General features: G+C 32.2%; 1 pseudogene across 1 annotated transcript; it reads left to right on the top strand.

The window, feature by feature from the left end:
* The first annotated feature begins 944 nt into the window (after positions 1-944).
* On the top strand, positions 945-3,102 carry LOC149544680 (strigolactone esterase D14 pseudogene; annotated as a pseudogene). The gene is made up of 4 exons (XR_016355121.1): positions 945-1,098; positions 1,754-1,865; positions 1,963-2,364; positions 2,598-3,102. The product of XR_016355121.1 is annotated as a strigolactone esterase D14 pseudogene (transcript).
* Positions 3,103-10,540: the final 7,438 nt, after the last annotated feature.

The following is a 10,540-nucleotide window of genomic DNA, read 5'->3' as shown; positions in this document are numbered from 1 at the left end:
CTGCCATGATATATAGCACTCTATACTATCTTTAACAAATCTATGTCTAAATAGAAGCACATGTATATTTGAAGAGTATTATCTTTACTAATTCATATTGTCAAGAGGTTAATCGAGCTCAATAGCTATCATAGTTTGATCATATGACAACCTAACAAAGATATTTATCACAAACAAGAGCTTTTAAATATCATAAAGGAAAATATATAGTTATTTACCTAATCCCATAAGAGTAGATGCAATAGGTTATAGGGGTCAAGTTTAAAAGTACAAGTCTAGATTATGGTAAGAAAATTGTACTTATTGTTGAAGTACATTTAATGGAGTAAAATAAAATCTTCGAATTTAGTTGTAGACATTTGACTGTTGTCTTTTTTGTATTATCTAAAAGCACAAGCATTTCAACATTATAATATAGACTTATTTATTCTTCTATCATCAAGTAAAATATCTTATCAATTTACTATTACTTTTGAAATAATGAACTTTATATCTTAATATATTGAAAATATCTTATCAATTTACTATTACTTTTGAAATAATGAACTTTATATCTTAATATATTGAATTCAAATCTGATTTACCATATAAATATCTTCAAAGTATTTATATAAAAAAAAAACTAAAAATATCACTCTCAATAAGTGTAACACGTTGCTATCATTTCATTCATAAAACAAAAATATTTACTTTGAAAAGCAAAACTACCAATCATAAAACAAGAACTTGAGTAAATTGCGCATGAACTAAAACCGCATCAGCTTTACTTAATCTTACACAAGGAAGATAGCATCAGTCAAAACTGCGATACCATTATAGTCAATCACCCAACTGCAATAGAGGAAAAAGCAGACATTTGATTTCGTCACTTATTACCAAACGAAAAGTTGTACAGCAGATATTACCAAACAGAGAATTCTAATTGGAAAAGTTGTTCTGGCCGTAGAGTTGCACAAGCTAATTTACTGCAGAACATTTTTCTCTACACATTTCTGCAACAACTACAAAAGCTCGTCCTTACTCTCTTTCATGCATATTCATTCATTGCAAAGCTTCAAAACTATTCATTCATTTCTATTTCGATTGAAGTTGAGAAATGTAATAGAGTTGAAGCCTCTCTGTTCTTAATCCTTCGTTGTTTTTTAGTTGTTTGAGAATTGTTCATCTCGATGTTATGATTGTTTTTTATGCTATATATTTATGAATTTGATTTTGTACGTTTTTTAAAATGAATGTTTCAGAGTATGTTCTATGATATACCTTTAAATTTTAGAGGGCTTAAAGATAAATTATCAATATGTTAGAAAGTGGAGGTGAATTCTCACTTTTGTTAAGTTCTTTAACATTCTGATAGGTGGTAGGATGCCATGATCATTTATATGTTTTTTTTGATAAAATGTTAAATTCTATTGGTTTTAAGTGTTGGATCCCTAGTACTTTTAATTACCATTATTCTGCTACTTTAAATTTTTATGTAAATCGGTTAAGAGTGCTGTGTGCAGTTGTCTGCTGGTTGTGCCACCACCGTTGTAATGAGTCAGCCCACTAATTTTGGTTGCTTTTATATCAAAAATATTCTGATGGTAGACAACAGAATGCAACCTTTTATTGCTCAAAATCTTATATGATCAAATTTAGAAACAAACATCATTAATCGCATAGATTGTAGATATATAATGACATTATTTGTATCTTTACATATGAGAAATATAATGACATTGTTTGCATCTTTTTCTTTTCGTTTTTATAACAGAGTGGTACCCAATTTTTCGCCTTTATCTAATCAAAAACATTATCTAGAAGGACGACAATACAATTTGTCTGTCCAATATGTCGCTTACATGCTTCTTAATTATACTTCTACTGTAAGTAACTTACAATACTGATGTTTCCATTCTCTTAGTGTTCGTTCATGTTTTCTATGTTTTCTAACAATGTGTATCTAATCACATTAATAACTAGTGTTGCAGGAAATATAGATTGTGGAGGAGGATCTAAAGAGGACTTGTTGGATGCCTTACATGTCAAGATCATGGGAGAAGGGAAGAACATTCTAGTTCTTTCTCATGGATATGGAACCGACCAATCAGTTTGGCATAACATATTACCTGTACTAGTGAAAAAATTCAAGGTCATATCATTTGATCTGCCATTTGCAGGAGCTGTAAATCCCTCCTATTTTAATTATAGCAGATATAGATCCTATGATGGCTATGCTGATGATCTCTTGTTAATTCTGGATGAGCTCAAAGTCTATAGATGTGTGTACTTGGGCCATTCGATGTCTGCCATGATTGGATCTATTGCTTCCATTAAAAACCCAAGTTTGTTTGAAACACTCATATACTTGGGAGGCTCTCCAAGGTAAATATTCACTATCATATTACTCTTAAATATCATTAGAGGTATTTATTTATTATCATTCTTATCATTATTGCTCTTTAAGGAAAAAAGTAATTAGATTTAGTTTAAGATGTCTTTTGACAAATTCAATATGGTTAATAATAATATTCAAGTTGTAGTAGTTTATAAAAGTTTTTTAATGTGTTTTCTATTGTTCTCTATATTTTATTTTATTTTATTTTTGGATTTGGTAGGTATTTGAATTCTGTTGGTTATTATGGAGGTTTCGAACAAGAAACTATAGATAAGCTTTTGCACTTTATGCAATCAAATTATACTGGCTTTGCTTCTACATTTTCTCACCTGGTGGTGGGTGCCAAGTTTCCTATTGCAGCTGAAGAATTCAAGAAAACTATTTTGGCCATGAAACGTCATATTGCTCTGTTTGTAGCAAGACAAGTGTTTGAGAGTGATGAGAGGGGAATTCAAAGCCTTGTCAAAGTTCCTGTTCTTATTATTCAAAGTGAGAAAGATTTTATAGTTCCTCTTTTTGTTCCACAATATTTGAGGACACATCTAGGAGGAAAGACTTATGTTGAGCTGCTGAAAACCGAAGGTCACATTCCACAACTTAGTACTCCCAATCTTCTTATCCAGGCGCTCAATCCATTTTTATCTAATTGAACAATAAGTTCCTATATAATTGGGCTTACAAAATTGAATTACAGTGTTATCAATGTAGTTGGTCATATAGTTGGCTATATCTATAATGGAAGTTCTTGGCATAGATGTTTCTAGTTGTCTTAATGATTTTAAACAGCATACTACATATAATATAATACATTTGTTAAATATTATGAATAAATGTAATAATTATATAAATTGATATTTAAATATAGTTTAATATTTGGTAAACAATATAATTTAGATTTGTAATATTAAGTTAATCTATTATAACTTGATATTGTAACTTAAAATTTAACCATGTAGAATATAGAATAATCATAAAAGTAAATATCAAAAAAATTATTTGAAAAAAATAATTTCTTCACTAAACCCTAAGTAGGGTAATCAACAAGGAGAAATAAATGTATAACCCATCCTTCCACTAGTGAAAAAACAGCAAACTTGCTGGAAATGAATGTGTGCATATGCCAATGCGTGTATGTGTGCATGTCCCTATGTACTTCTATATTCCAAGTTTATAGGGCTTCATAATGATGTTTATACATGCTTCCAATTGACTATAGGTTTGATTTTCTCACAAAGTTAGACTATCTACATTTTGAATGCAAACTTTAAGTGTATTAATGCATAGTTTGGCCTCTTGGTGATTAAAGAAGGTGGTGAGAATAAGTTGGAAGGTCCCATAAACTCGTTTCTAAATTGGTTGATGATTTCTAACAAATAAATGCTAATATATAATGATTGTCCTATGAACACAAATTTGATAGTGATATCAAAATCAATGATAAAGTAAACAAAACCAAATTATTGATGAATGGTTGAAATCCTTCTTGTAGATATTTTTCAATGTCTTTTATGTCATATTGTAAGTCTTTCCCAATATCATTAAGAAGGTCAAGTATAGTAGGTTAAAGATGTCTCAAAATAACTCTCAAGCCTAGGGCCTAGTGGGAATCCCATGCTAAAAATTATGTTGGAGTTTGAAGAAGCCCCTTTCTATTTGTGTCATTAAACCAAATAGGCCATTTTGCTACATTAATTATACTAAAATCCCTATTTATGTTAAATTATAAAGAAGTTTGATAGTGGTGAAGGGTTATATCATTTGTTAACCTCTCACTATTACTCCTAAAATTACTTTATAAATGTATCTATCTATTTTAGTCTTTTCTTTAATATTAAAAAGGTTATGAACAAGATAGAAAGAATTGAAATGCAGTTTCTTTATTCAAGCCTAAATAAAAGATTTAGGATTTCTTTAGTCAATCTGGAGAAGGTCTACCTCCTCAAAAATTTGAAGGGCAATACCTCTTAAGTGATAAACTGCTAAGTAGAACTTGACTCAAGAATAAAAATGCTCCTCCAAGATAGTCAAGTCATCATGAATCACCTAATAACAATGTCCCCGTAGGTCCATGTTGATATCATGTTCAACCAAGGTGCGTGTTCCTCAAAATTACTTCTTAAATATAATAGAGAGTATCTATCACAATATATGTCTCTAATAATTTAGCAAAACTAGAAACCTCACTTGAATATCTGAGTATACATGAGTAACAATAACTAATCAGAATTTTCCAAATCCATATTAAAAGTAGCATTATCATGTACTATAAGGAAAATGTTCATATACTTGATACAAATAGAACCATTAAGATCAATATCAAATTGTAACATCAAGGATCAATAGTGACAATATGATCTCATCTCTTTGCATAATATCATATACTCTAGTGAACATATCATGCTCCAAAGGCAATATGTACCATTCTAAGACTAATAGAAAGAGTACATCATGAAAAAAATTAACCCATAATGTAAGTATGGATCTATTGTTAAAACTAAGACATCATAAATTGAAACCTCAACCAAAGAATTCAAGAGTACTCCATGGGTAACAAAATCTCAACATATCTAATGTCTTAAATGTAACAAGCCTAAAAATATTATTCAAGCACACATAGGTAAACTTTTATTAATAAAAAAGGTAGTGAATATATACAACCCAAACTGTTGAGATAGTTGGATTCAAACTATAGAAATAGTTATAAAATTAAACTACCAAACTACTCTCTAGATAACTAATAAAATAATTACCCCATAGGATAAGTGATCATTCCCCCCTTAATGTGAAGGGATGTCTATCATGCCAAGTAGCATTCTAAAGCACTCAAACTTGACACGTCCGAGTGCTTTGGTAATATATCAACTATTTTCTCTTTAGTGGAATAGTGTTTCAACTGTATGGTTTTGGCCTCAACATAATGTCAAATCAAGTGATATTTGGTATTGATATGTTTGGTTTGATCATAAAATCTAGGATTCTTGGCCAATTATATTGTAGAATTATTATCAGAAAATAAAGGTGATGAATTCATTTGTTTCTCTTGGAAGTCATCAAGGATTTTCTTGAGCAACACAAATTCTTTTGTGGCTTGAGCTATCACTACATATTATTCTTTAGTTGTAGTGTCAACAAGAACTATTTTTTTCTTTGATCTCCAAGTGATAGCAGTTGAATCTAGAGTCATCAAATAACTAGAAATAAATACCACATTTTCTCTATCACCATCAAAATATGATTTAGGATAACTAGTAAAGTGGAAGTTTGAAATTTTTGAATACTTTATGCCAAAAGTTTGAGTTCCTTTTAAATATTTCAATACTCGTTGTGTTGCAATCCAATGTACTTCACATGATTGATGCATAAATGTGGACAAAATGTCTACCACAAAGGTAATGTCAGGATGAGTAGTGGTAAGATAAATCAACCTTCCACAAGTTGCCTATATGCTTGGTTGGATCTTCAAAAATATTGTCTTCATTGAAGGAAATCTTTAAATTTTGCTCCATTGAAATGGAAATAGAATTACAATCTTTCATTCCAAATCTACATAATAATTCTCCAATGTATTTTTCTATGAAATAAAAATAAATAGGATTTTTGAATAACTTAAATACCTAAGTAATAATGAAGTAACCCTAAGTCAATAATATCAAAAATCATTTTCAACTCTCTCTTAATAGATGTTATGTAATCACCATTATTTCCTATAATGAGAAGATCATCAACAAACACAACTAGATATACAACTAATCTACCAATTTTCTAATAAAGAGAGTTGCATCATCTAGATTGAAGTTCCTATAGTTTGAGTTCAAAATATTCTCATTTATTTTTTCATGCCAAGCACGTGGTGCTTTCTTCAAACCATACAAAACCTTCAGGTTGCATCATATAGACATCTTCTTTCAATTCTCCATTCAAGAATGTTATATTAACATCCACATGATGTATATGGGTATGTGTAGGATCATGGTCTACCAAACTATGGCCTTAAGTGGCAGTGAAAAACCAACAAATCAGGGTTATGTTAACTTGACACATAATTTTAAATTGGTTCTGGACTTTATATCAAAAAGTTGTAAGAAAATAATCTAAAGGAAATTGAATGTAGTTTCTAAACTACTAGGCCTTATTTGGAGAGAAAATAATTGATTGGTAAAAATTTTGGATTTTAATGTAGTACTACGAAAACTTTAGAGCAAAAATAAAAAGTAGGTGTCTATCTGACCACCTTAATCAAAATCAAATGATAATATTTTTTTAATATAATTATAGATATAAAAAGTAGACTCATGCCTAGATGTGACGCATATTTTTGGGTATTTTTATTCCAAATAAATAATTAAATATGAATTTTGTACTAAATTTTTTCAGAAAAAACAACTCCCATGTCTGACCACCTTAACTAATAGAAAACCTTACCAAATTTATTTTTCTTATACTAGGCGAAGCATAGAATGTGATGCAACTTTTGGATTTAAAAAATGTTATACCATTTGAAAGTTATAGTTATTTTTCAATCAGTATGTCAATCAACACTTTACAATCATCTTCATTAAAAATTAACTAATAAATACTTATCAAACTCAGAATTTGACAACAATTATATCGATGGAATCTCGAGAGTGTTAGAAAAAAAATCTTTTTGTTTCATTTAATTTTGATGAAAATAACATTGTCAGATGCCTACCCAAAGTCTGAGTGTCAATGAAACCCTTCTCTAACATGCTTTTTGGGTTGACCGAATAGGCTTGGTAAATACCAAGGATAATCGGATGCTTGAATCCAAATTGAGTATCTGATCAGGTCCAGGATTTTTCAATTGAAATTTGGAGGGAAATTTGAGAGGAGAGATTTTCCAATGTTAAATTTGGAGGGAGGGTAATTTAAGAGGAAATAAATTTAAGAGGGAAATTTTAGAGTGTTTTAGAGGAAAATTTATTTGGGGCAATTGTGGACATTGATATTATTATTATTGACTATTATTATTATATATGATTATAATTACTCTTATATTATAGTAATATGTATGATTATTATTATTAAATATAATATAGTTATAAATATAATAATAATTATTATAACTAAATATAATATAGTAATATATATGATAAATGTTATTATTATTAAATATATATAGTAATATTATATGACTATTATTACATATAATAATATATATGGTTATTATTATTATTAAATCTATAATCTAGTAACATATATGATTATTATTGTTATATAATCTAATAATAAATTATTATCATATCAAAATATACAATATTATATTATTATTAAATATAATATTGTCATAAAATGCATCAAAAGGGGTCATAGGTTAACCTATGACCCCTTTTGATGCATTTCATGACAACATATGTCCCTAGGGCCCCCAATGACCCCTTTCGATGCATTCCCAATGGGTCCCTAGGGGTCTTAAGGATATACATTATGATGAAATGCATCGAGATGCGTCATAGGTTAACCTATGACCCCTCTCGACACATTGGAACCAACCAAATGCATCCCTAGGGGTCCTAGGACCCCTAGAGACATAGGTTGTGATGAAATGCATAGAGAGAGGTCATAGGTCATCCTATCACCCATTTCATCCCATATAAACAATTATAATATGTCCTTAGAGGTCCTAGGACCACTAGAGACATATGTCATCATGAAATGTGTTGAAAGAGTGTCGAAAGAGGTCATAGGATGACCTATGACCCCTTTCAACCCATATAAATAATTATAATATGTCCCTAGGTGTCTTAGGGCCCCTAGAGACATATGTTGTAATAAAATGTGTCAAAAGGGGTCATACGATAACCTATGACCCTTTCGACCCATATAAAAGATTATAATATGTCCTAGGGGTCCTAGGACCCCTAGAGACATCTGTCATCATGGAATGTGTCGAAAGGGGTCATAGGTCATCCTATGGCCCATTTTGACCCATATAAAAGATTCTAATATGTCCCTAGGGGTCCTATGACCCCTAGCAACATAGGTCATCATGGAATGTGTCAAAAGAGGTTATAGGTCATCCTATGGCCCCTTTCGACCCATAAAAATGATTCTAATATGTCCCTACGAGTCCTAGGGCCCCTAGAGACATATGTTAAAATAAAATGTGTCGAAAAGGGTCATAGGTTATCCTGTGACCCCTTTCGACCCATATAAATAATTGTAATATGTCCTTAGGGGTCATAGGAACCCTAGAGACATATGTCATCATGAAATGTATCGAAATGGGTCATAGGTCATCCTATGGCCTCTTTTGACACATATAAACAATTCTAATATGTCCCTAGGCGTCCTAGGACCCCTAGAGACATATGTCATCAGGGAATGTGTCGAAAGGGATCATAGGTCATCCTATGGCTCCTTTTGACCCATATAAATGATTATAATATGTCTGTAGGGGTCCTAAGACCCCTAGCAACATATGTTGTCATGGAATGTGTCAAAAGAGGTCATAGGTCATCCTATGGCCCCTTTTGACCCATATAAATGATTCTAATATGTCTGTAGGGGTCCTAGGGCCCCTCAAGAAATATATTATAATAAAATGTGTCGAAAGGGGTCATAGGTCATCCTATGGCCCCTTTTGACCCATATAAATGATTCTAATATGTCCCTGGGGGTCCTAGGGCCCCTAGAGACATATGTTGTAATAAAATGTGTCAAAGGCATCATAGGTCATCCTATGACCCCTTTCAACCCATATAAATGATTGGAATATCTCCTTAGGGGTCCTAGGATCCCTAGTGGCATAGGTCATCATAGAATGTGTTGAAAGGGGTCATAGGTCATCCTATGGCCCCTTTTGACCCATATAAATAATTATAATAAGTCCCTAGGGGTCCTAAGACCCCTACCAATATATGTTGTCATGGAATGTGTCGAAAGGGGTCATAGGTCATCTTATGACACCTTTCGACCCATATAAATGATTCTAATATGTCCCTAGGGTTCTTAGGGCCCCTAGAGACATATGTTGTAATAAAATGTATGGAAAGGGGTCATAGGTCATTTTATGGCCTCTTTGACCTATATAAATGATTATAATATGTCCTCGAGGGTCCTAGGACATCTAGAGACATATGTCATCATGGAATGTTTTGAAAGGGGTCATAGGTCACGCTATGGCCCTTATGGCCCCTTTCAACCCATATAAATGATTCTACTATGTCCCTAGGGTTCTGAGGGCCCTTTGAGACATATGTTGTAATTAAATGTGTCGAATGGGGTCATAGGTCATCTTATGACCCTTTTCGACCCATCTAAATGATTCTAATATGTTATGTTGTAATAAAATGTGTCAAAAGGGGTCATAGGTCATCCTATGACCCCTTTCAACCCATATAAATGTTTGGAATATGTCTGTAGGGATCTTAGAACCCCTAGTGACATATGTCAGCATGGAATGTGTCGAAAGGGGTCATAGGTCATCCTATAGCCCCTTTCAACCCATATAAATAATTCAAATATGTCCCTAGGGGTCCTAGGGCCCCTCGAGACATATGTTGTAATAAAATCTGTCAAAAGGGGTCATAGGTATTCCTATGGCCCCTTTTGACCCGTATAAATGATTCTAATATGTCCCTAGGGGTCTTAGGAACCTTAGAGACATATGTCACCATGAAATGTGTAGAAAGTAGTCATAGGTCATCCTATGGCCCCTTTTGACCCATATGACCCCAGAGAAATATGTTGTCATGGAATGTGTCGAAAGGGTTCATAGGTCATCCTATGACCACCTATGACCCCTTTGGATCCATATAAACAATTATAATATGTCACTACGGGTCGTAGGGCCCATAGGGACATATGTTGTAATCAAATGTGTAGAAACTTTCAACCCATATAAATGATTGTAATATGTCCCTAGGGGTCCTAGGACCCCTGGCAACATAAGTCATCATGAAATGTGTCTAAAAGGGTCATAAGTCATTCTATGGCCCCTTTCAACTCATATAAATGATTCTAATATGTCCCTAGGGGTCCTAGAACCCCTAGAGACATATGTCATCATGGAATGTGTTGAAAAGGGTCATAGGTTTCAACCCATATAAATAATTATAATATGTCCCTAGGGGCCCTAGAGACATTTGTTGTAATTAAATGTGTCGAAAGGGTCATACATCATCCTATGAGCTCTTTCGACCC

This window comes from Cupressus sempervirens, chromosome 8, assembly GCF_028749045.1.
Source record: "Cupressus sempervirens isolate cs-2001-9-10 chromosome 8, ASM2874904v1, whole genome shotgun sequence".
NCBI lineage: Eukaryota > Viridiplantae > Streptophyta > Pinopsida > Cupressales > Cupressaceae > Cupressus > Cupressus sempervirens.
This window is presented reverse-complemented; position numbering and strand designations above follow the sequence as displayed.